The sequence below is a fragment of the Seriola dumerili genome, unplaced genomic scaffold, assembly GCF_002260705.1.
Source record: "Seriola dumerili isolate Sdu_G_001 unplaced genomic scaffold, Sdu_1.0 BDQW01000138.1, whole genome shotgun sequence".
In the NCBI taxonomy this organism is placed as follows: Eukaryota; Metazoa; Chordata; class Actinopteri; order Carangiformes; family Carangidae; genus Seriola; species Seriola dumerili.
The window spans coordinates 15,519,710-15,545,592 of record NW_019174393.1 but is presented as its reverse complement, the minus strand read 5'-3'; the positions used below and the strand labels follow the sequence as shown (position 1 = coordinate 15,545,592).

The window sequence follows — 25,883 nt, the reverse complement described above, 5'->3', positions numbered from 1 at the left end:
TACCATAGGGACTCAAAATGTACCTCAGTACTAACCTCACACACCTGGATTGTTTTACACGTTTCTTCTTCTACTGCCTTACTGTAGTGCAATGTTTGATGTCTGTGGCAGATGGGGTTTAATCACATCACTGGCTAATGTTTTGCTTTCTATTCTATTATTATTGCAGGATCACTGTTATAATAATAATAATAATGATAATAATAATAACAATAATAATATATTTGTACAGTGCAGTGTTTCTGTAATATTCCTGTATGTGTCTGTTGTGCTGAGTGAAATTATTCCCCCAATGGTTCCTCATGGCAGTTCACAGTGACTTCATAACAACATCACTGTTATCCGTTAATTTAGTTAAATAATTTTCAACCATTTATCAAAACTTTAAGCTATTTCAACCATTTATTCATTTATTTTAGCTAACAACTTCAACTGCCTATCCATTCATTTAGATTTTATAACTATTGCCATTACTTTTAGCTATTTTCGTCATTTATCCATTACCTTCAGAATTAGCTAACTATGTGTACTTGTTATTCGTTACTTTTAGCATTAGCTAAAGCTTTGAACTTGTTATTTGTTACTTTTCGTGTTAAATATCTCAACCACTTATCATTTTCTCTTACTTTTTTAGTGAAGAATACCTTTCAATTTATCCTTTTTACCGATCTCTTTGAACTGTTCATGCACAACTTTCAGCTATGTCGACCATTGATCCATTACTATCAGCTAACAGTGCTTATCTATGAACATAACTCTCAGTTTCAACCAGTATCCATTACTTTTAGCTAATTATATCAACTCTTTCTCTATAGTTAACTATTTCAACTATTTATCTTTTACTTTGAGTTATTTTGTATTTATCCATTTTATATTTCGAACTATTTGAATTGTAAATTATATTCAGTACTTTTAGCTGTGTATGTATTTCAGCCATTCATCCTTGCTAACTATTTTTACACTCTCCAGTGGAAAATGTGGTGTTCAGGTGTAACGTCTGACATAATATGTGGAAAAATCAAATTGTTATTTCTATTTTTCCAAATTAGTTGAGCTACCCAGCCGTTTTTACCCATACACCCTGGTAACTGCAGGAGTTCCCCCTGGGGTACAGGTTCCCCTGGTTGTTGATCACAGCTTTATACTGTCATCACATAAGGTATAGCACTTCAATTTGTATACAAACTGCTTGCAGCATCATTACTGTTGGGTGATAATATGTTCTGTATTTCTCTAGTAGTTTCATAGCGAACCATGTTGTGTTTCTCTTGATCTCTTATGCCATGATTGATATTCCACATGCCGTAAACCTCTGACAGTCGGCCCCTGTCAGCGTCTGTCTGTTTTCCTGCTGTGAGGAATGAGCTGCGTCTGGTTGGACGGCAGCCTGGAGGGGGAAACATGGGGCGGATGCAGATTGGGATTAACTGTGCAGGGATTAGGAAAACTTCCCCTGAATAGAAGGAAGTTCAGTCACGTTGTGTAATGACGAAGGATGGACATCTAGCTGGCTCAGACACACACATACACACACACACACACACACACACACACACTTTGGATGCAGACTGGTACAGGACTCAATGATCCGAGTCGGCCATGTTGCAGCCACACATTAACCAGAGCTGCTGACGGATCTTTGAACCTGATGCATCAGCAGAAAAGGGGACTGGGGGGGTGGGGTGGGGTGTGGGCTGGAGGAGTGATTCGCGATTACCATGGAAAAGCGGGATGAGGGAGAGGAGGAAGAGGAGAGGTGGTTGCAGTGCTTGAATAAGGAACACGAGAGTTTTGATCAAACAGAGAGCAGAAATAAAATCAGCAGCATGGAACTAATCAAAGATGTGTTGTTGTCCGAGATGTGCCAGCTGATTGGACGATCAGCCAATGAGAAAGTGACATTGACCGAGATACAGAGTTCAGTGTTCGCAGGGTGGGCAAGTCACCTTCACCAACAGCAGCGTTGTATTCAGGTGCAGCAGCACATGTGGGAAAACTGCAGCTTAATTTAGCGTTAATGTTACCCTTCATTCATATGGTGTCGGAATAATCTTAAAAAAACGTGAAAATTCATGTGAACGTGCACTTATGTTGGAACAGCAACTTTGAAAGTCTGCAAAAATTTTGATACACGACTTGTGGAGTTTTTGAACAGAGAAACATGAAAGACGTAAGTAAATGGTGCAAATTCATATATTGCAAATCAATATTTTGCTAATTTGTAATATGGTATTAGGTTGTAACCTCTCTATGTAGAGTGACCTGCATTAGTTAGAAAAGTTAATTAATAGCAGAACTATGATAATAAGTAACACAAATACTGGAAACAGCATCGTGATGCTTTAATGCTGTGAGCAATAAACTACAGTGCATTTTCATAGCGTCCATTTTGTTTCTGATTTAAAAGCACATGAACACACTGTGGGAAACAAATGGGACTGTCCGAGGAGCACGTGAATGCAGCACTTCTGCAGTTTGGATGATTCTGTGTCAGCATTTTTGAGCTGACGCAGAAACATTGTGTGCAGTCTGTGCTGACAGGATGTGATGTCACAGATCTGACACTGACCCATCACGTTTTGTCTCCTCACACTGGGTCACCCTCGCCTCCGCTGGCCAGTGTGTGTGTGTGTGTGTGTGTGTGTGTGTGTACGTACTTAAACACCTATTCTGTTCGGGGTCTTAATACCATTAAGTGTGTGACGTACCGTTTTCTGTCCCCTAACACTGGATTAATCACACCAGTCTTAGGACGTGTGTGTGTGTGTGTGTGTGTGCATGCGTGACTGTTTGCAGACATGTACATGAGGCTCTCCTCAGCGTCGTATTACCCTCTCCTGGTGTGTATTCTGTGTGTGTCCCTGTCGCTCACTATTCAATAATTCAATACCAACAGGGGTGTGTTCTTTGTGTGTGTGTGTGTGTGTGTATCAGTATGTTTGTGAGGCACAGGTAGACAGTTCTCAGCAGGAGGGATCACAGTACGAACAAGAAGTACAAAACAAAAAAAAAAAACTTGTCCTTGTGAGCAAATTTTACCCAACTAAAACTTTGGATCAGCTGCAGGTTTTGGACTCTTGGTTCAGGTTCGATGTCCACATGAGGTTATATCAGTCGTTACAGGAGGCCTGTAGAAAGACAAAGTGTATGTTTGTGAGACAGAGACAGAAAGTAAAGTGGTTTTGATGATGGTGATGCATTGTGGGAACGTTACCGTGCCATCTAGGGCACGCTGCCCTTAATTGATGCTCCACTTCCCTGCTGCTGGCACTGTTCTCTCCACTGTTTCTGGGACTGCAGAGCACCCCCTCCGCCCAACCACCCACCCCCCCCTCCTCTGTCTTTATGTCTCTCCATATCTCCCTCTTCACGTCGTATATCTCCCTGTGTGACCCTGTGTTCAACTCCAACAAGCTTCCTGTTCTGACTGTGGATGATTTCAAACTCTTTTCTTTTATCCCTGTTATAAATAACGTCCTATAAATAGAACTAAAGATGATTGTTTGCTATGTGACAAAACCAACTTCATGGACTGTAGCCCACAGTGTGTGTGTGTGTGTGTGTGTGTGTGTGTGTGTGTGTGTGTGTGTCTGAATGTGTAGTACTGTTGGATACACTTCCATAATGTGTATGTGTGTGTATCTGAATATATGTACCCACATTTTTGTGAAGCTTATCCTCTGTTCACCTGTCCATCTCTTCAGTCTTTCTCTCTGCATGGTGATCTGTGATTGGCCGCTGCTGTTGTCATTGGTGTTTGTTTTGTTCTTTCTTTCTTTGTTGATGACACTGGGTGGATGATGTCATTGACCAGAGTAGGTGTTGCTGGAATTTGCTGTTACTGTTATATTGCTGTTGTTGTCAACAAGTTGTGGTTTTGACGTGGGTGGTGCAGTTTTTGGTGCTTATATTGTGTTGCTCATCTTTGTTTGGATTTTGCTGTTGACTTTGTTGTGGCAGCTGTTTTGACGGTTTAGAAGTTGAGCTTCATCAATTGTTGATGTTGATGTAAATGAAAGTTCTGATCTATCTAACAGTTTGGGTGTATTTTGACAAAATAGTCCTAACTCAAGTTCACTTCAGAGTTCTGTGTTTTGTTTTGTTTTTCCCAGAGCTTTCAACTGCATCCCAGTTTGCTCAGTTGCCATGGAGATAGCTCAGTTGGTTAACAGATGATAACAGGTGACGACAAGTGAGCAAACTGATGAAGACTGCAAGATAATTTGAAAGCTTTGGGGTAAAAAGCTAATAAGACGGACTTGAGTTAAGATTTTATCAAACTACTGTTTCCTAGGTCAAGAATGAACCTCCACGCTCAACGTGGGTCTTTTCATAGTTTGACGACCACAACAACATTAATACAACGTAGTCTGATGTAAAAGGAAATGTGACCGGTGAGACGATCAGATTGGATCAGATTGGTTCTTTATTCAGACGTAAAAACTGAAAGTGAACACACTAATGATGCGCTGATCGGCTCTGATGTCATCAAGATCCACATACGCATAAATCATCCACCCACCAGCCACCCAAATGAACTATTTTCCCCCGATTTAGAGAACCGCACCCGATCACACATCATTATTTCTCTGTGGGATATTACAGATGATAATATGGAAACATAATTCACTGAAGTAGGCTGGTTTTAAACAAACAAACTTGTATTTACAGTAAAAGTTCTCTCTTGGTTCTTTTTTGGTGAAATGCAAGTGGCATCAGGTTTTTCTACAATAGTCTGAACACAGTCTGACATTTTTAATCCATTCAAACTACAGTTCTGAATGTCACCGCTACTTCCTGAACACACACAGTTTAAATGCTCATGATAACATTTTACTGCTGGCCAAAATAAATAATAAAACATAATGAGTCCCAACACAGTCTGAGTTAAATAATAAGCTTAAAATATGTCCACATTTTAGAGAATGATATTAATATTTTCCTCATACGCAACACGCAACCCATCCACTGTTAATCAGAGTGTTAAGTTTTAGAACCGCAGTGCCTGTGGATATCACTGCTATCTGCGCATCACTCGAACACACCCAAAATCTCTCTTTAGGCGGGAAATGCTGTGCACACACCTACGGTAAAGCACCACAGGTCAAACCTGAACCGAGAAAATGTCTGTAAATATTTCAGTTCAGTTCATATTTGTTTTCTTTTTCCAGATAAATTTGGAGAAACTGGACGTTTTTTTGAAAAATGTCTGATAATCTCCCAGCTCGTGTTCCTGGCCCTGCTGTTGTAGAAAACTCTCTGTTTTCCAGAACTTCAACCGTTATCATCATCACTAGTATGAATTGTAGCCAATGCAACAAAAATGAGATCAAGTTGTATTAAACTAAGAATGAGTCCTCATCAGTGGTACTGCTGTTGCTATTGTTGCTTTGGCAACACGACTCTGTCGGTGATGCTGGTGTTATGGACATCATTGTTGACGTGGATGCTGTTGTCTTCTGGTTACAATGGATTTCAACACAGATCAACGCTGAATACATGGATCTCAGTTTGGCATCTCAGTGCTACGAAATTTGAGCTGCAATCGTGTCACACACCCGCCCACACACACGCACACACACACACGCACACACACACACACACACTGAGCAGGACATTTAAAAGCGACAGAGGGTAAAAGTCACTTTTTTCTCTTTGCACATGGAGCAAATAAAACACGCATTTACCAGCTGTCAGGATTTTCCTCATCACTAAATGCATTTAATGTGAAAGTGGGCGTGTGTGTGTGTGTGTGTGTGTGTGTTGTGGATGTGTGGTGTGTGGTCGTGGGGTGGTTTCCCATCATCTCTCTGCACAGATTGACACGTGTGTCCAGACCTCTGAGTATTAATGATCATAAACTTTAGTCCATTATCGGATCAGCGCTCTATTTTAAGCCTCTCAGCGACCACATCCAGCTTATAATGGCCCCGAGCTCAAAGTCTGTTGTCTCTGTGCTGTTGTGACACACATGGCCCTGTCTGACAGCTGTGTGCACACGGCTGTGCTGCTGTTCATGTATGTCAACACGGCCACATGTTCCAAAAGGTATACAGAGAAACCCTTGATGGGTTTGATGTGGAAGAAAGTTTGAATGAAGTCATTTCGGTCATTAAATGTGAATGGCTCAGCTAATTTTCCATGTTCTAACACTCGTTTTTATGATTAACAGTCAGAATTTGACATTTAAAACATTTTTTTTCTTTTACCCTTTCACTTCTTCACTTTTTTGCATTTACTTCATGCTGGATCATTTGTCGCACGCAATAAAGTCAGGTAGCGGTGAAGCTTGACATTATGCATCAAAAACACTTCACACGTTCCATATTAGTTTGGGACATCTTGCCCCGATGTCCCACTGTGACTCCATCTTTGTCAGTGATGGGAGCGAGACGAGACGCTGCGTCCTCGTGACCCGTCGACAATTCCTCCAAGAGAATTCTAGATGAGAGATGTTATGCTTGAGTGCACATACGCACACAAAATACATTTCCCATTCTTTCTTTTACTCGATCTGCAGACACAGAGACGCACATGAACTTTGCAGGAGGGCAAAACTAATGCAGGTATTATGGGATACTCGGCGGTAATGCTTCAGTTAGTTTCTGCTGCAGGATTTTTTTTTTTTTCAGTCCTGTTGCGCAATCCTGAAGGGTCTCGACAACAACATCTGCCGTCCGGGAGGGAGATCAGGGATACAGCCTGCTGGGACGCAAGCGCTTGTTATGATGAATTTAGCAGGTGCTGGGCGACCCTATTTTAGTGATGAAGGACGACAGGGTGTTGTGGGTCAGTAGAGTCGCGGCGACTCTTTCCTGCAGGCTGTTGACCTCTCAAAACATGATTAGAAGTCAGCAGAGGACATGATGCGGTAATTTGTGCCTGAATAAATGTATTATAGCTCAGCAGAGAGGAGCATAACCAGAGGAGAATAATATGTTGAATATGGACTTGAATTTATCAGGTGGCCGCAAACATGACTCCAAAAACATGCCCTCAAGTAGCCAAGAAAATCGGTTAAAGGAAAGTCCCTATCATGAAATATTCATGGGTAACTAAGGAACAATGTGGATTAAAGTTCAGAGAAAAACATTATTATAGTATTATTATTATTATTATTATTGACAGATTCTGCGTTAAATGTTGATAAATCTTGATTGGTGCATGGAAATTTGTGACATCACTGTTCTCCAGCTGAGCCCCGCCCACTTCAGAACAGTGAAAAGAGCACAAACAAAATAGCACACTCGTAAATAAAGATAAAGAGTTATTTTAAGACTTTAAGTTATAATATGTAACTTTTCCACATTAAGATGTCACTGATTTTAATTATGGTAATGGTAATTTCATTTGGTCGATGACGTCGTATCTCTTGTGTGCATGTGTCAGTGTTGTCTGGTTGTCTGCCAGAAGCTCAAAGTTGACTTTTATCCAGTTTTAGGACACATTTTTAAGACACACTTTTTACACCTTGGTTGTTTTCAACTATATATTTCAACTGAATGAAGGATTTTAGTCATCGGACATCTGGATCTTAAGGTATCAGAGAAACAAGCCAAGTAAATGTGAGACAGCTCAGCTTCCAGCCACTGACTTCAAATCAGTGTTTTGCTTTATTCAGTGTTTTGAACGGTTATACTCAGCTGGTCTGTTTGATTTGGAGAGGAGGAGACTTCTGTGGTAAGAACCTCCTGAGTGACCGACACTGAAGGAATCCCAACAAGGAGAAGCTGACGGCAATGGTGGTGAAGACAACAACTCCCATGATCCCTCGCTACTGCAAATTTGAGTTCATGTAGGAGCCAGTTACTCAGAGTCTGAAGCAGACTGAGAACATTTGTTATCCAGGCCTTTAATTCTGGTTCAAACATCGTTAATGATGACACGTTTCTGATGAGTAATATGGTTGTTGGCGAATCTGAGGATTCACACTGAGGTCACGTTCCTTGGGATTGTTTCCGGGAGCCGGGGAGATTCAGTATCTGAGAGCATCGTGGCCGTGTGAAGCAGGCTTTAAAACACCAGCGTCGTGTATCATGAAATTGACTGGATGAATAAATAAAATGGGGATGTTTTTAATTAAAATAAAATTTGTCAGTATTTTTGTTGGCTGATTGAAAATGTCTTTGACGGGGTTGCGTTTGGGAGAATTGAGACTCTTGACCTGAGTGTTGCTCAGACCCTGGCTGCCCTCCTCGCCACCAAAAAACCACAAGCGTGTGTTTTGGCAAAAGAAAATAAAAGCCGCGGGACACAAGCATGTTGATCCAGCCAGTCACATCTGAAAGTGAAAGCAAGACACTGGAACAATGACTGCTCATCCTGTGGTCAGATGTGATTGTGAGGCGCGGTGTTGCTGAGACAAAGCAGACCTGTTTCCTGGATAGATCGAGGCGTTGTCAGCGGGCGTTGTGATTACTCACAGGGAAATGCCTTCAGACTGGATTGTGTGTTGGAATTACATTGTTTGTAGTTTCCATACACCGTTATACTTTTAGAAAAACTAAAACATGGAGCCAAAGCAGCCAAATGCCTTCATCCTGCAAACTTAACAGTGATTAGCTTAAGCGTCATATTTATCACACATCTGGGCTTCTGGTCGCTTCTTATCCATATAGTATAAAGGTAGATTTCCATGTATTTTCTGATTATACAGCTGGTTTTAGGTTCTATATTAATACTGTGAAAGTATCAAAGCCTCAGTCCACAGAGAAATGCACACAGCCTGTATTCAGAAACTGAGCCTTAAAACCAGCTGTCAGGACTTCTGTAACTTTGTGATGTCACAACAAAGCAGTCACCACTCCCAGCCAGGTTCACCATCCAACCTTGCAGGATTTGTCATAGAGCCACAGAGCCTCCTCTCTTCTGATTGGCCTGTTGTTACTAGAGCTCCAGAGAGAAGCCTGAGAGAGGAGATGTAAAACTACATTGAGACGGTTTTTGGTTCTTAAAACCACAAATATATCTTCTTATGAATATCGAAGCTTCAAAATAAAACACAGGAAAAGTGTAAAATATAGACCTTTAATTCATTTTCAGATCTTGCATAACTCGTGTAAATCGCAGCAGAAGCCACAGTATCTCATGAGTGAGATACTGTGGCTTCTTCATATTCCTGCCACATGTAATGCTCTTGTGAACCAGATCACTGTTAAAGGAATATGTTTATTTTTTTATGAAAATGTCACAGGTCAACATTTGAGACGTTTATTTTGAATGAAACCACCACAGTAAACCCTGATGGCTGTGATACCACCTGACTGCTGACAGTTTCTTCGTGCAGAGCGGCAGAAAGCAGCTTAGCATATTTTCCCTTGAGGCTCTGCTGTTTCTGACAGAGGCACTGCAAAATGTAACAAAATACCAGAGCACAGGAGGAGGAGGAGGAGGAGGAGGAAGAAGAGATAACGGAGAACTGAGAAATGAGGAATTGTAATGAAAAGGAATGAGGGTGGGGAATGGAAGCACATATAAGCCTAAGGGGGGGGTGGCCTCAGGGGCCCCCAGCGGTGTCCTGGAGAAACGTGTTGGAAGTGATTTTTCACTCAGCATTCCTTCCACCATCTGCCATCACCACACACTCTGAGTGCTTTTGCTCTGAAAGAACAGCATTCCTGTTTTGTGCTGTAAAGCATTTAAGATTTCCCTCCATGTAAACCTGGGAGTAGAAACTGATAGACGCTTACAGTCTGCATATACAGTGAATGGTAAGCTGCAGCAGCGGCAGCAGCAGCAGTGTTGGGATGTGGGACACGGTTCAGAATCCACAATGAATCATCAATAAGACTGTCTCAGTCTGGGTCTGTCCGTCTCTCCGCTGCAGGAACACAGAGATCTGAGCGCTCCTGTCTTTCTTCTCGGGCTCCTGTTGCGATGGCAGAGAGCAAGAGAACAGGTTGCGATTGATTTTCAGAGCGAGACGTGGAGAAAGATTTATCCAGCGCAGTCCAGCGATGCGGTGGTGAATAAAAATGTGGGTTACGTTTGACCCGAGGCGATCACCATAAAGCAGTCTGTATTAACGGAGCTCAGTCACACTCCCAGGAACCTTATACCAGCTCGAATTTGTTTACTGATGCATGTGAGGCTTCAGATTGTCGGCCTGTCGTCAGGTAACAGGCATGGAGGAACATGTTTGGTTGTATATGTGTGACTGGGTGTTGTGGGATTCAGAGACTTTTTATCTCCTGAACCAGTTCTTCTTGTCCGTCTGTCCTAGAACAAACAAAAACAGAGTCAAAGCTTATATAAGATGACCAGGTTCATTCCAGCAGAAGTTGCTGTTCAGAGTAGTTTCTCCAGCTGTTAAATTGTTATCGGTGGTCGTCAAAAGCATGAATTCATTTCATTCATTTTTCAGTAGCTGCCACATTCTTGTAACCTTCTTACCTCTCGTACACATTGTGCAGTTACAACCAGATTTGATGATGACAGGCAGCAATAACAGCTGCTGATGTTCCAGCTGTAGACTGACCCGCCCGCTGACCTGTTGGTTTGGGTTGATCAGTAATCACCCTGTGATGAGGCGACAAGTGGAGGTCGCCTTAGGGAATGATGGTTGATGGTCACCCACATTGGCTCTGGGAGAAAAAACTATTCTTAACATTAATACACCATTTAAAATTGTAGTTTTGTAGTTTAAAATAAAAAATAAAATTATTATAATTTCTTGTGTCAGATGAAATTCACCATTGCAGATTTGAAGTCTACCTCTTTGTGTCCATTGAATGGTTTCAGACAGAGCATGGGTTAATTTACTTGCAAAGTAATGGGCTGAATTTCATTGCAAAGCTTTAGCTTATTGATATATTTTCACATGTAGCAGGTTGTTCCAGAGGAGCAGGAGCTCCTCGACATATTTTTTGGGAAAAAGATTTTAGGGGTATGTGTCATGATGATTCATGTAGATCCAACACTCTGTCTGGGCAGACATACCTGCACTTGATGCAGGACCGTGCTTGACCTATGTTTGTGATGCAAACTGTTTGTGGTTGCTGTTACGTGAAATCTTTCTGTTTAATTGAGCTACGAACGTTAGCTTTTTCAAACTGAGACATTAGCTTTTCAGTTATTAGCAATGCGAGCCTGTTCTGTATGTCAGCGGTTCATCTCTTGAGGTGGTGTAGCTGACAGCATGACATGCATCAGAACACCCACGCCTCTTGTGTTCAATGTATAGTCCTAAACACCGGTGGCGTCTTGACGCACGATAATTGAAAAGCAGCAGTTTTATCACATTCGCTCCCTGGATCGACACGTCAGCTGCTGCACCCTGACCTCAACCGGTGTGTGCCTGCCGTTCTCTTTGTTAGAGGAGGCAAGGAGACGTGTGCTTGAGGAAGAAAGAGGTACATGACCAAGCAGGGACAAAAAGGCTGCAGCTTTTCTTACATCAATTATTTTAACCAGGAATCGTCAGACAGTAGTGAAAAACAGCCTCCATAATCTTCCAGAGGCAAAGGTGATGTCTTCCATTTACTAAAGATATTTACAGAGAGGAGAGGGGTTCTGTCACTCCTTTCGACCATCTTGAATTTGAAGCCATGTGTATAGAGGCGCTTTAAAACGTGAATTCCTTTACACACAGGCGAGATTCCACTGCAGTCCACTGTTTACTTCCACCTACAACCTGGATTTGTCTGTGGGTGAGGCAACAAAAGCATGATTGATTTACAGTGAATGAATAATGAGTGTGGAATTACTTTGCATTTTTCTGCTTTTTTTTTTCCAGCCTCATAAAAAGCCCCAGATTCACTAAATCTTTGCCCCATTTATCACATTTTATTGCTTCTTGTCTTTGTTTAACATTTACTTCACTGTAAGAACCTTTCTCTGTCTTTATCTTATAGCAGTCGGACGGCTGTGATTAGCTGTCGTGTAACAACTTGTACCCAAATAATATTTAGCGGGCGTGCAGCAGGTTGCTGTGGTAACGGCTAGCTGTTGCCCATCAGATTGTGAATGATCGCTGCCGTTAATGGAAGCAGCGCCGCAGCATCTCCACTGCTGGCCAGCACACACTCTGTCTTCTGGACAGGTAATTTAGGGCAGACTGAACGCGCGCGCACACACACACACACACACACACACACACACACACTCGTAACATATTTTTGTTAATCCACTTTTTGTTTAAAACATACCAGAACTAACGCACACACTCTCACTCACACATAATGATACAGTAAAATGACACGCACATACACACACTTTCTGCTCTGGTAAGCATTACACTTCACAAGCGTGACACACACATACACACACACTCATCTGCACCTTGGAGGCTTTTTCTGTATTATAGCAGACCTACTTTCACTGAGTCCCACTACTGTACTTAGATCAGTGTGTGTGTGTGTGTGCCTGCGTGTGTGTGTGTGTGTGTGGCTGTTTATCAGGCTCAGCTTGGCCCAGTTACACTCAAGTCGTCCTTGAGCAGAACACAATGCAACACATGCACGCCAGATACACACAAATCCTGAAGTTTTAAAATGTCCCAGCGGAGTGTGTTTTTGTGTGTGTGTTGCGTGCGTCGTGGTGCAGCCTTCTTATCTCGCTGCACTGTACTCACATACAGTACATGCAGTGTGTGTTGTCAGAGCTCCCGAACAGATGTGTGTTTCATTGTTTAATTTGTGTGTTGATGTCATGACATGATTGTGTCATGACAGTCATCGTCCACATTTTGTCTACAGTGAGAAAAACCCTCCGTACTTCATGTGCAGGATCTGAGATGATGTCACACTTGTCTCTCTGCCATGTTTCCTGTCTGTCGCCCAGCTGTTGCTACCCAATAAAGGCAAAATGCTAAAATAATCATTTTGAAAGGAGAGATTAGTACACATAGTGACACATCCTTATCCTAAACATGCTAAATATGAAGCTTCACCCAACAGCTAGTCAGCTTAGCTTAGCATAAAGACTGGAAACAGGGAAAACAGCTAGCCTGACTCTGTCCAAAGGTATCAAAATCCAACTATCAGCACATCTAAAGCTCACTGATTCACACGTTTCATCTGTACAACAAGCCAAGGTCCAAACCAAGTATATGGCTGGGCCGTGTCGTAGGCTATTAGCGTTCTGCAGAGTGTCGGCCTGTTTCAGCTCTTTATCTGTTCGCTTCTCTCCTCCTGTCTGTGCTCACGGTGGACGCTGTCATCACCAGCGGCCGTGGTTCCGTAGATGTTTTTTCGATCGTCCCAGTGCAACAGCAGGGCTAAAATACAACAGCAAAAGGGGAACTGAACCTGGAGTGCTTTCCGCTCACAATTCACAGGCGAAGTGAACCGCAATGCAGGCTTGAAGCGCACTTCGCTTCAGGTGCGAGATGCTATGTCGGCAACACTGCTGCTTTGAACACCTACATAGAAAATTCATTTTGAAAGAGCAACGACCAATGGGGAAACACCAACTCAGTCACGTGGCTTTCAGCTGACCAATGGTGGAACTATGATCACTTAGTCAGTCAGTCAGGGTCATTCATGGATTATAGGCCTGTTGCGGTCCAGCCAAAAACCAAAGCGTAAAAACAACACATTGTGGTTTTATGTACCGGACTGTTTCTTGGCCTGGCAGCTACATGCAAAAGTCCAGCACATAACCTCCCTGTAAAACAACAACTTGTAGTTTTTACACTTGGTAGAAAACCCATCTGATTGAGGGTCAAACCTTTCATGATATTCAGAGCATGAAAACATGCTGAATGTCTCCGACACCTCTAAGTAGACTCTGATGAAACTCTCAACATGCTTTAGCATTTTTTACACAAAGCTGAACAACTGATAGATACTGACTCTTTCTCATGCATCTTCACATCACTGTTAATACATGAGCGCTGCTGCTGGTGGGTCCATTTCACTCTTTGTAACCTCACGACCAGCCGCGCCCTGAACAACCTTCTGCTCCTGTTGACACAACTCCTTTATAGTGCGTGTGTGTGTGTGTGTGTGTATGTATTTAACTTGTGTTTCTGTGATGAAGCAGTGATAAAATGAATTTGTAATCTGTCGAACAAAGCCGAGATAAAGCTGACTAAATAACTGTCCTGCTAGAACAAGGTCCTGCTAACACCTGTTCTCCTGCGCGTGACTGTGTCTGGGTGTGTGTGTGTGTGTGTGTGTGTGTGTGTGTGTGTGTGTCTGTGAAGCCACTGTATTTGGTTAGGTTTATATCTGATAGAGATACAATACAGCAGAGCTGCTGGGAGAATGACTGCATAGTTTCATCAGAAGGAAGAACAAGTAGGAGCGTACATATGTGTTAGTAATGGAAATTGTAGAGAGCTAATACCTTACAAAAAAAATACCTTTAAATATTTACATTAGGCTTGTTATATTTATAGAATCAACACAATAGAGAGAGTTTTATCAAATTATTTAAGCGAACATGTAGATATCCTTTTAATTACTCATTACTCAGACTGCAAACAAAGAACTACATATAATAGCTTTTTGTGGTGAAGCTGTAGAGCCATTCAGTAACACTCTCATTCGACAGTCCGGGAGGTTTTCTCTTTTCCCCCAAGTAGAGCTCATTGTTACCCTTAATTGTTTCTACAGAACCTTTAATCTGCAACTGTCACATTTTTGTTTGCAAAGGTGATTTTATATTCTACTATAACTCTTTAAATAGACACTGGTACTGGAGTGTTCAGGCCTTGGAAATATAAAATACAAAATGTTCATGAGAGCGACTTCATTCCTTCAATAAAGTTTGCTGTGCCAGCATGTCAGCTGTTTTCTACATAGTTAATTACAATCCAGTCAGAGACACGTCAAAGAATTGACCATCCGTAACTAATGGTTACACAGTTAGTTTTGAAAAGGATGATTTTAGCTTCAAAAACAGGGGGATTTGGCATCTAGATTGTTTTGTACTGTGGGTTTTCAGGATCCATTATACTTTTAATACTAGACGGCCGTCTCCGGCCCACAGAGTACTCAGAGGAGGTCGATATGTTAGCCTCCTGCCTCTGAACAAGACTCCGCTCTGTTCAGATAAAGGGAATGGAAACATAATGAAAGGGCTGTATCATAGGCAAATATAGTGCTGTTTACTCAAAGTGTGTGACACATGTAGTTAAAACAGAACAGGTGATATAGAGCGGGTAGAGAGCAGCTTTTCTTTCAAATTAAAGCTCAAAATGTAAACAAGTCTCTTTGTGCTCACATGTTCCAGTCTCTTCAGAATGGGTTGGACCAAGGCAGGAGTTAAAGTTGTATTTTTATTTCACAATACAGAAAATATGACTCGTTTACTGTCCAAAGTCAGTATGTCAGAATAAATCGGATTGGAAACTGTACTGTGCTACACTTCTCGTTAACTAGCTCCACGCATGTTACCCCTCCTCCTCCTCCCAGACTGGATATCATCCCCTGTCAAATCCATTTTCCTCTTCAGAGCTGAGCCGCGGCCTTCAACATATTAGGGGGGAAAAAAAAAAAGAGCGAGGAAATGCTGTGTTGCTCTTTGTCTCCCCTCTGTCTGTCACTCCGATTCTTTCACTGTTTCTCACTCTCAGCATGGCTGTGGTAATACTGACTGGGAGTCTCTGCTGCTGTGCTGGCAGTATTTGTGTAACTGTCACTGCAGTCAGCCGCGCACCTTTTTGCCACAATTGATGCTATTGGGTGTGTGTGTGTGTGTGTGTGTGTGTGTGTGGGTGTGTGTGTGTGTGTGTGTGAGTGTGTGTGAGAGGAATCTCCAAGGTCAGAGGAGACAAGCTGCTGAGTCACCTACTGCTCTCTCATCACAACAGCTCTCTCCCTCTCTCTCTCTCTCTCTCTCTCTCTCTCTCGCTCTCTCTCTCTGTGTTAAAGGGAAGCTCCACTGTTTTCATTGTGAATTTAAGGCCATTCAGAACAAAACTGTTTCGAAGTATCATTCAAGAAAAAGTCAAGTTCTGACTAAAATATTTCATTTTTTAACCATTTTTGCAGCTGCATGTGGAGACAGTAGCATTTTAGTGACATTTTCTGTCAAAGGTAAATCAGAAATTAATTTGTAAGGAAAAGAAATCATTGGGAAAAACCTTCGAATAGCCTGCAGACTCTATGTAGAAAGGTAGAGCTGGCAGCAGCAGCGATGCAGCAGACATGCACACGCAATGCAGGCAGTGTGTTCCTGGCAGTAGCTGCTAGCTTTTACTCTGATAACAGTTGCCTGTTTTGACGGGAAGGAAGGTTGATGAGAGCAGTGAAAAGAAGTCAGAAAACCAAAACAAGGGTCAGAAACCTGCTGAAATGGAGTCCGAACTATCTGTTGGGTCCCAGCTACAAGCGATTCCTTTCACATTACACATTGTCAATTGATCCATTGTTAATACAGAAATATTGATTAATGCAGCTTTAAGTAAAGTTTCAGGGCTTTTTAGCATCACAGAAGTGAATAAAATGAAGTTAGCAGGGGCAGTGTTTTCATACATTATACAACGTGATTATACAAGAATGAAGCAGAGAGCAGAATCCACCTTGGATTCATCCTGACATTAACAACAACAGTCTGACTATATTAGCTCCTGGTAGTGAGTCTGTTGTGCTGGATCTTAGTGGCTGACTTGTAATTGCTCCTGCGAGCCGTGATGTTGTCTGACAGGTTGTTTGTCATGTTTTCTTTTTTTTTTTCCTTCTCTTTTGTGTTCTGTCATTTTAGTCTTAAAATATCAACTGTGCTCTCACAACCTGTTCCACATTATTACACACACACACCGTCATAGACACACACACACACACAAAACCAGAAATGACCATGAACGCTGGATTACCCAGAGTGCGAGCACTTCCCCGCGCACAGGCAGAAGCTGTTTCCATGGTAATTAATGTAAACAGAGGGGAAGTCTCCTGACATCACAGTTGTGGTCAGGGCTGTTGCCATGGCAAAGCCATACCTCAATGGCTGTGTTTGTGTGTTCTTGTGCATCTATATGTGTGTGATGTGTCCACACAAAGCAGACAGGAATCATCGTCTTCCGTTCCTTCCTGTGCAGTCACGGACACACACACACACACACACACACACACACACACACACACACACACTCATATGCAAACTCTCTTGTCTCACGGCCTTAGTGATATGAATCCTATAAAAACAATGTTGCCAAAATATCTATCAAATATCAAATATTGAACATTGGCAAAAAAAATAAATGCTGCCAGAAAAAAAAAAGAAAATAAATAAAATATGAAACGTTAACAGTGGCGATTGTTCCGGTGGAAAAACCTTCAGCATGTTGCCTGCTGCCTTGTACATCATCTTTAGACACAGTGATCACTTCAGGCTCTGTCCACTCTGCTCTAACAGCAGTCTTGTAGGTCGATCTTGAAGTTGCATCTCAGAGTGTGACACTGATCTGATCAAATCTTGGTATCAATACGTGTCAGACTGTGAAATATCAGATTTGAGTAATGTTGCAAAGAAAAAAAATACACAAGCAGAGACCCATCATCAGCTGACATCATCCGTCTATGTTGCTGTCATTAAAAAAAAAAAAAAAAAAAAAAAATTTCTCTGCAGTTTATTCTGAATGATTTCATTCTGCATTTTGATCGGTTGATTTGCACGTGTTCCCGTAGCAGCAGTTACACTGTCTGAATTTTGACGTAGTCCCTGTATCTGCTGCAGTTTAATCTATGTTTTTCCAGCCTGTTGATGAGCGTCATTGTTTTTGGAGCAGCTCTGTTCATTTATTACTTCCTTATTACTTCCCTAGTACTTCCCTGGTTTGAGTCGAACAGGTTTAAGGAGCTTTCGTGGAGCTGGTTCTGTTGGCTGAGCGCTTGTTTTGTGTTTTTTTTTTTTTTTAGCCATGCTAGCAGCGTGGCCATGAAAGGTTTTACAGACCGTCATGGTGACAAGAAGATAAATTCAAATTACTTTGGTGATCCCTCTGAATTTTCCTCCAGCATCCTCATGTCCACATTTGGTGTTTCAATCGAATTTTCTTGACAAATTTTAAAAACTTAAAATTCGTCCAGTACTTTATGTTTATGATTTATGCCTGTTTGAAAATGTTAGCGTGCTAACATTAAGTTGTTGAAAATTTTAAACATTACACCTGCTAATAACGAGCATGTTAACATTGTGATTGTGAGCATCCTGATATTAGCACTGAGCTCAGAGCATGTCTCAGTCAAAGTACAACCTCACAGAGCTGAGAGTGTGGCTGTAGACTGTTCATCTTGTCTGACTGTGGTTCCTGATTGTTCTGGGTACTGATCACAGCTTTACCTCTTTTTCTGAGGAAAATTGGCACCTTTGAATCAGACACCTCACAGGTTAGGTCCCGAAAACAGGTTGTTTAGTCTGAAAGGTGGAGTCGTCTCATGTCCAGACAGGCAGGCTTGACCGTGGTTTTAAATCATGTTGTCTATCACATTTCTTGGGTTTGCACACCTGAGATCTCTTTGACATACGTCCAGTGGATAGCGACCTGTAGTGATCTCGCCCTGCATGCACTGATGCATGTTAATGTTAATGTTTAATTTTGTCCCGCAGAGCTCTGCATGCACGTCCCATCTGTCGTGGCGCTGGGTGGAGTGAGGCCCATTCGTCACCTCCATATGGACACCGGGTTGATCACAGTGGCGTCTGGAGCTGTTAGAGCGCATTCTGGTTCACATGTCTGTTTTGTGGGTTTTTGTCTTAATTGCAGAGAAGCCTATACAGGCATTTTCTTTCAGTGCTACCTGCCTCCCTCTCTCTCTCTCTCTCTCTCTCTCTCTCTCTCTTACTCTCTCTCTACTCATCTTCTGCCGTCGGAGTCACAGTGAGAATACAGACTATAATTGGCACTTAATTGCTGCCGTGGCAACCGTGCTATTTAAGCCTACACACTCTGCAACAAAGGCCTATAGTGCACGCACACTCACAGAAAAGAGGAAGGAAGACACACGAGCAGGGAGGCTCTTAGCTCCTTTTCCCTCATTGAAGTGTTTATGTTTTTTTTTTTCTTTCGTAGACTAGTTCGGGTGTGTGTGTGTGTGTGTGTGTGTGTGTGTGTGTGTGTGTGTGTGTGTGTGTGTGTGTGTGTGTGTGTTCGTGTTCATATTTCACCTGTGCGGTTTTTAATGCTCCATTGCCTGTACACACCAGCTGTAATAAAACTCTTACCCATGACACTTTGCCTCCTGTCACCATGGTGATTCCGATCAGCAGCTTTCCACCTGTGCGTTGGGACCATCAGGTCCTGAGATCATTTCGGAAAGTTTATGAGACGATGAAACATTTGTACTCTGTAAAGTTTAAGTTATGTCCCTTGCTGCTGATCCTTCGGCCTCGACTGAATTTTAATCTAATTAGATGAAGCGGGAAAAAAAAAAAAACCTTTTCCTTGTGTGACTTAATGTTCAGTCTTGTATCTTATCTTTGTTGCATCTCCGTCCCTTATTTCCTGTCATTTCTCCACTGCCTGTAATAAAGATAAAATGCCCCCAAGTTAGAGGAGATATCAACAGTGTACAGTAGCCGCGATTCTAACTGAGTTACTAGAGTAAAATCGTTCTGTTTGCGTCTTTTGGGAGATTCTGGTTTGAAACGGCTCCAGGCTCAGTGAGATCTTGTTTTCCCATGATTCTTGATGAGACTTTTGTTGTTTGAGCCCGAGGAGCAACTCAGTTAAGCAGAAGGAAGACCACAATGTTTAAATGAAATATTTTATCATCACCATTATTGCTTTTATTGGATCTGTACTCGGTTTTGTAAGAGATGTGGTGTCATCATATCAGGAAAGAAAAAGTTGAATCGGTGCAGTAAATCAGACCTTAAAAACTTCTCTTATGGTACAAAAACCTTTTCTCCACTCTGCACATCAGTTTCACACACTGTATGTGTTCTGTACCATCTTGTTCTTGTGATTTACTGAAGCTACTACAAGACACTGCCTCTAAAGAATAAAATATTTAAGCTCAAGATGAATGTGAAATGAAAATATTCAGTCCAACATATTCAGTAAATGAGCTCAATTTCACTGTACAATTGAAAATGATGTTACATGTTGTTGTTGATACCTTTGTGTTATTACTTGGACTGAGTTATAGTAGTAGACTATGCTGTGTTTTATGTTACCATGGTAACTTGGCTTCAGTGAATCCCCACCTTTTTCTAAGTCACCAAGTTCACCTGTGAAGAGACTTCTCCACACAGTCCTCGGTGTGAAACAACAGGCAGCGTTCACAGGCAGCGTGTTCTGAGCAGCTTCTCTGAACTCAGCAGATTCTGTTTGAACCACAAAGCAACACTGAGGGTGTTTTTTACAGCTGTAGTTCAATTTGTTTGGGACGGAGAAATTGATTTTTTTTCTCTTCATTTTAATTATTTTTTTTACCCTTCTGGTGTCACAGACAAACAACTAATTATAAGCTTATTGATATCATTAGGCAGCAAATTGATTGCATATTAGGTGATGAATAACAGGTACAAGATGAAAAGTGCGTCTTGTACAGCAATATTGGGGGGGGGTTATCGTGAGATTGCTATGTCTTGTCTTTGTCTTGTCTTTATAATGGTGACCAAACTCAACCGCAACAAATGCAAGGAATTATGGGTGAAGAATGACTGGTTACTAAAACTTAGCTAATAAACTTGTTGGTCAAATATTCTGAGTGGGAAATGTAAGACTACATGGACGCAGCACTGTACACACCCTTCCTTCTCTTCTTCCTCCTGGTTCGGAGAGCTGAGCGTGGCATGGACAGTGCTGAGGTCATGCGTTCACCGCTCGGCCTGCTGGGTAGTGGAATATGCCTCAGAAGAAATGTTTCTGTCTGGGAGCCAAGTGGCATGAGCCCAGAACTGAAGCAGCAGCGCTCCAGGCCTCTTTCCACCAAACCATACCAACTACCTGCATTTCATCTCTCTCTCTCTCCCTCTCTCTCTCTCTTTCTCTCTCTCTCTCTCTATCTCTCTCTCTATCAGTGCCGTTTCCTCCATATCTGCTGCAGACAAACCCTCCAATCATGTCACTGTTATTCTTCCTGTCATTACATTCTCTCTTCTCTCTCTCTCTTTGTGTGTGTGTGCACGCATATTGGCAACGACACACAGTTCAAGCAGATTACTTTGTATTCAAAGCACATGAAAATAATGATGCATGTGTGTGAATGTGTGTGTATGTGGTCTGCTCAGTGATGACGTTAGCTTGGCGCTGTATATTTTGTCCTTGTCCATGTTCTGTCATTATCAGGCCTCCTGCTATGTCTGTGTGCGTGTGTGTGTGTGTGTGTGTGGGTGTGGGTTCGTGTGTGTGTGCGTGTGTGTGTGTGGGTGCATGTGTGTGTGTGTGGATGCGTGTGTGGGTGCGTGTGCATGAGTCCATTAGGAGGCTCCTGCTCCTGCTTTGATTAAACTGCTAGGTATTGATCAGGCAGGAACATATCTACAGAGCTGACATTATCCATCTCTGTATGTGTGTGTGTGTGTGTGTGTGTGTGTGTGAACCCACAAAGCTTACCGCTTCCTTCCCAGCTGCCTTTTTCTGAAGCACTTTTTATTATTCAGTTCCTTTCTCATCCATTAAATCAGCGTTTTTGAAGCTCCACTTGATTTCATTTTAATAAACAGTTCTGTTCAGACCCAGTTGCATTTTGACTTCAAACTGATACTGTTACACGGAAAATAACACTTGTAAAATTGAAATTCTGCAGATAAAAGCCCTTTTACAATGATAGGAGCAGGGAAGAAAACCTGGAAACATTAGGACTTTGTTGAGAAGCAGAGGAAAATGGAGCAATGTTCTCCAAACACTGAGTAGGAGGAGTTAACAAAGGGCTCCAGATTAGATTGTGCAGGGAGGAGGTTTGTGTTTGCTCCTGATCTCGTGAGAGATGTGTTAACATTTCTCCCTAAATGAATTAAATGCAATTACTGAGAGCCATTAGTGCCGTTTCAGAGCCTCACTTTATGTCTGTTCCACTGTACTGTACCATTTTCTGAGCCGACACAAAGGCATTGATGGATATGGCAGATAGACGTCTGCATCATTGACTCGTCGCTTGTTTAACGACCCTGTTTATGTTGGTTTCGTTGATACCGGTGTGAAATTATGCCAGTTAGACAAAAGTTTGAGCCATTTTCACTCCATCATTAGGTTGCTTTGTTTATTAAAAAGGGATTTACATTTTTGACTATTAATAGACCAGCGTCAGCCACAGCTCCTCAGGGGAGGCCATCCATGAGTTTGAAGGCTTATCAGATACCGATGCATAAAACTATGAGGATGGATTTTACAAACAGATGACTTTGAAATTAACAGTAGAGCTATGGCATTCACTTTGCAAAAATTCGATTGGCCAGTGCTCCCTGTCGCTGTCACACAGCATCGTGGCAAACGTTAGGGAAGGTTCTGCTTCTTTCCTAAATTAACCAGTGTTTTTTTTTTCGTTTTGTTTCTTCATTTTGTTATCGACCCAACTTTTTCAAAGCAATAACCTCACTAACATGAACACAGTGCTAATGTCAGTCAATCAGTGGATTAGCCAACCAACAGATGACATTAGCTGTGAGATGATGAGATGAGAGAACTCTGGGTGATTTAGGAAACTGTGACCAACATTTGATTTTGTTCTATTTTCTGATATTTTGAAGACTATTTTCTCAATGAAGATACTCGCCCATCCAATTGTCGTACATACAGGTGCACTGGAAAGTTTCACTTCTGTCTTGAAAAGAAGAATATCCTGTACACTGCTCTTGCTTCACATCACGATTTATTGATCATCCTAATGTATCAGTCTTTCCAGACCTTCGTCAGACCTTCATAATCCTAACATATCAGTCCGTCTAGACCATTGTAAGGCCTTCTCTAGTCCTTCTCTAGATCTTTAGACCTTTGTCCTCCTAACATGTTCGTTTCTCCTGACCTTCATCAGACCATCTCTAGATCTCCATCAGACCTTTTTTAGACCTTTTCTAGACCTTCGTCAGACCTTCATCATCCTAACGTGTTGGACTCTCTAGACCTTCGTCTGACCTTCTCTAGACCTTCAGACCTTCATCATCCTAACATATCGGTCTCTGTAGACCTTCAAGAGACTACCTTCATCTGACGAAGGTCCACAGAGATCGATACGTTAGGATGATCAATAAATTGTGATGCTAAGCGAGAGCATTGTGCGGGACTTTCATCTTTTCAAGACTGATATTTTGAAGACCAAATGATTAATCGAGAAAATCATTGGCAGGGAGAAGCAAGCAAGGACAAACAGTAGGCGGATGGCGGTTGCAGGGTCTGAAAAAGCAGGAGATTTAGTAATATGAAAAAGGCAAGCAGAGAATGAATGAACGCAAGAATGAACAGTGATTGAACAGTCTGACAGAGTGCTCAAGGTTTCATGTAGGCAGTGGGAGGTGTTGGTCATGACTGCCAGTTTGGCCATCATTCATTTCTCTCCCACCTCCTGTACAGAGCCCAGAGAGCAGATTCTCATTTCGTCTTTGAAGGTAGATGCTGTAAAAGAAGTGCCTACAGCATCTACAGTGGTGAACAGTACCTTGTGTTTTTTAGCCACGCTGGAAGCATAACTCAGTCTGTCAGTTCACCACTTTGGTCCAGAGTGAAACGCATATTTATACAGCTATTCTTTCGCTTTATCCTCCAGAACCACTATTAAGTTGACATTTTTCTATGAGTCTCAACTGTTATTGGATGAATTGCCATAAAATTTGGTTCATACATTCATGTTCCTTCTCTAGATGAATTGTGTATCACTTTTTCCTGTAGCACCATCATCAGGACAGATGTTCAACTTGTCCTGTCTTGTGGTTTAGTCTTGTTGCTGCATTACAGTCTGGTCTGTTTTTCTGCTATGACCTCTTAGCCTCTTCTGTAATGGATTTGGCCGTGAATGATTGTTTGATGGTCGCCCTCAGAGACAAGCTGTTGCTCTTCGACACCTCATGGTTCCCGCTGCTGTGTAAAGATCCCCGAAACATTTCCCACCTCACACTGCTGCAGCTGGAGGAGGTGCCCGGTAACTTACAACAACAAAAAAAAACATACACAAGATCAAATCTGTGATCTGTGTTTGTGAGTGACTGACTGAACGTTTTCAGGATGAATGTATTTTCAGCCTGACATTGAGAAGCACTAGTGGCTGCTGTCAGTTTCCATGTTAATTGTGTCACTGTCACCTTGTCAGCCTATTCTAGTCTATCTCATTTCTATCTCTGTCTTACACTGTGTGTGTGTGTGTTCGTGTGCATGTGTGTGTGTGTCTATTACAGATTTTCGGATACGTGCATGATGGAGAAAACACACACGAATGAACGCACGCACTGTTGCTGCCAATACATTTCCTGCTCGGTGCATTGACAGAGGCAGTGGAGCTCGACTGACACAGTTACACAGGTTCATGCTGGAGGAAATGCAATCATTGTTGCCGCGGGTAACGGCAAGTGGGGACTGCCAGCTAGTCAACCCCCGACATACACACACGCACACACAAACACAAACACAGCTCAGTGTGTGGAGTCAACTGCCAGATGTTATACAAGCTCCCCTCCTCCAATCAAATGAACCACACAAGCCCTTTACTGTGTCTCAGGGTGTGTGTGTGTGTGTGTGTGTGTGTGTGTGTGTGTGTGTGTGTGTGTGTGTATGTGTGTGTGTTGCAAGCTAATGACAAAATGTGAAGTGGACCATGCTGTGTTCCTGCTGTTGTGGTTGTGGTGGTGTGTGTGTGTGTGTGTGTGTGTGTGTGTGTGTGTGCATGTGTGTGTGTGTGTGCATGTGAGCCTGTATGTACAGTAGCTTTTTTATTAGGCCCATTCCTCATTCATCCATTCACATCTCTCTCTCTCACACACACACACACACACACACACACACACACTCTCTCTCTCTCTCTCTCTCCCCTTCTCTCTCTCTTCTGACCTTTTTCCTCATTTCAGTACAGTTCAGCTTCATTTTTCTTCTTCCCACCATTCAGACATAATGTTCAGCATGAATGAACAGTGTGCCTGTGCGACTGTGTGTAAGTGCACATCATCACATCATAGTTGCTGACTGTAGATCAGATTTTATCCACATTTTGTTGACAGTCACATCAGTGCTGACAGTCTGAGCATCAACCAAATGTATGTGCACTTGTTTGATTTTAGCTTAGCATAAGAGTCTCTACTGAAAGAAGTCAGCCCCTGTTGTTGCGCTCCCGATTGGTGCCATTTTGGTCAGGTGTAGTGTGTGTTTGTACAACTTTGTTACTAAAATGCTCCTGCGCCTAAAATATCATCATGAGAACTGTGAGACTGAACCAGAATCATAACAGCTGTGGACTCAAAAATAAAACAATGAGCTGAGAGATGACAACATGTGGAGTTAAGTGATAATTCTCAGTAGGTTTGTCACGACAAGCCTTCTCTTTAACATAACATACAGTCAATTGATCCATTGTTATTATAAAATATTGATTATAGTGGCTTTTAACAGTTGTTCCTGTGATTTAAAATGTATTATCACTTAATTATTTTGCTTGAAATCAAATCCTGGCTTAACTAAAGTCCCAGTACGAAGCTTGGTTGGTTGGGTAGACGACAGATCCCATACACACATACACACACACACACATGCGCGCACACACACACATGCGCGCACGCACACACATACACACACACACACACACACACACACACACACACACACACACACACACACACACACACACAGCCTGGATTGTGTGTGAGAGAGATTGAGAGCTTATGTGCATATGTATCTGTTTCCTCAGTGGATGCTCATTCATCTCCGTTCCAGTCACTTTCTCTGTCTCTGAGGGTAATGAATGAAAAGCTCCAAGTGTGTGTGTGTATGTGTGTGTGTGTGTGTGTGTGTGTGTGTGTGTGTGTGTGTGTGTGTGTGTGTGTGTGAGAAAACAGCACGGCCCACTTATGTC

General features: G+C 42.2%; 1 protein-coding gene across 1 annotated transcript in view; it reads left to right on the top strand.

The window, feature by feature from the left end:
- The window catches only part of camk1d (calcium/calmodulin dependent protein kinase ID), a 61,085-nt gene that overhangs the window by 443 nt on the left and 34,759 nt on the right, over positions 1–25,883 (top strand). The gene's annotated exons all lie outside the window — the stretch shown is intronic.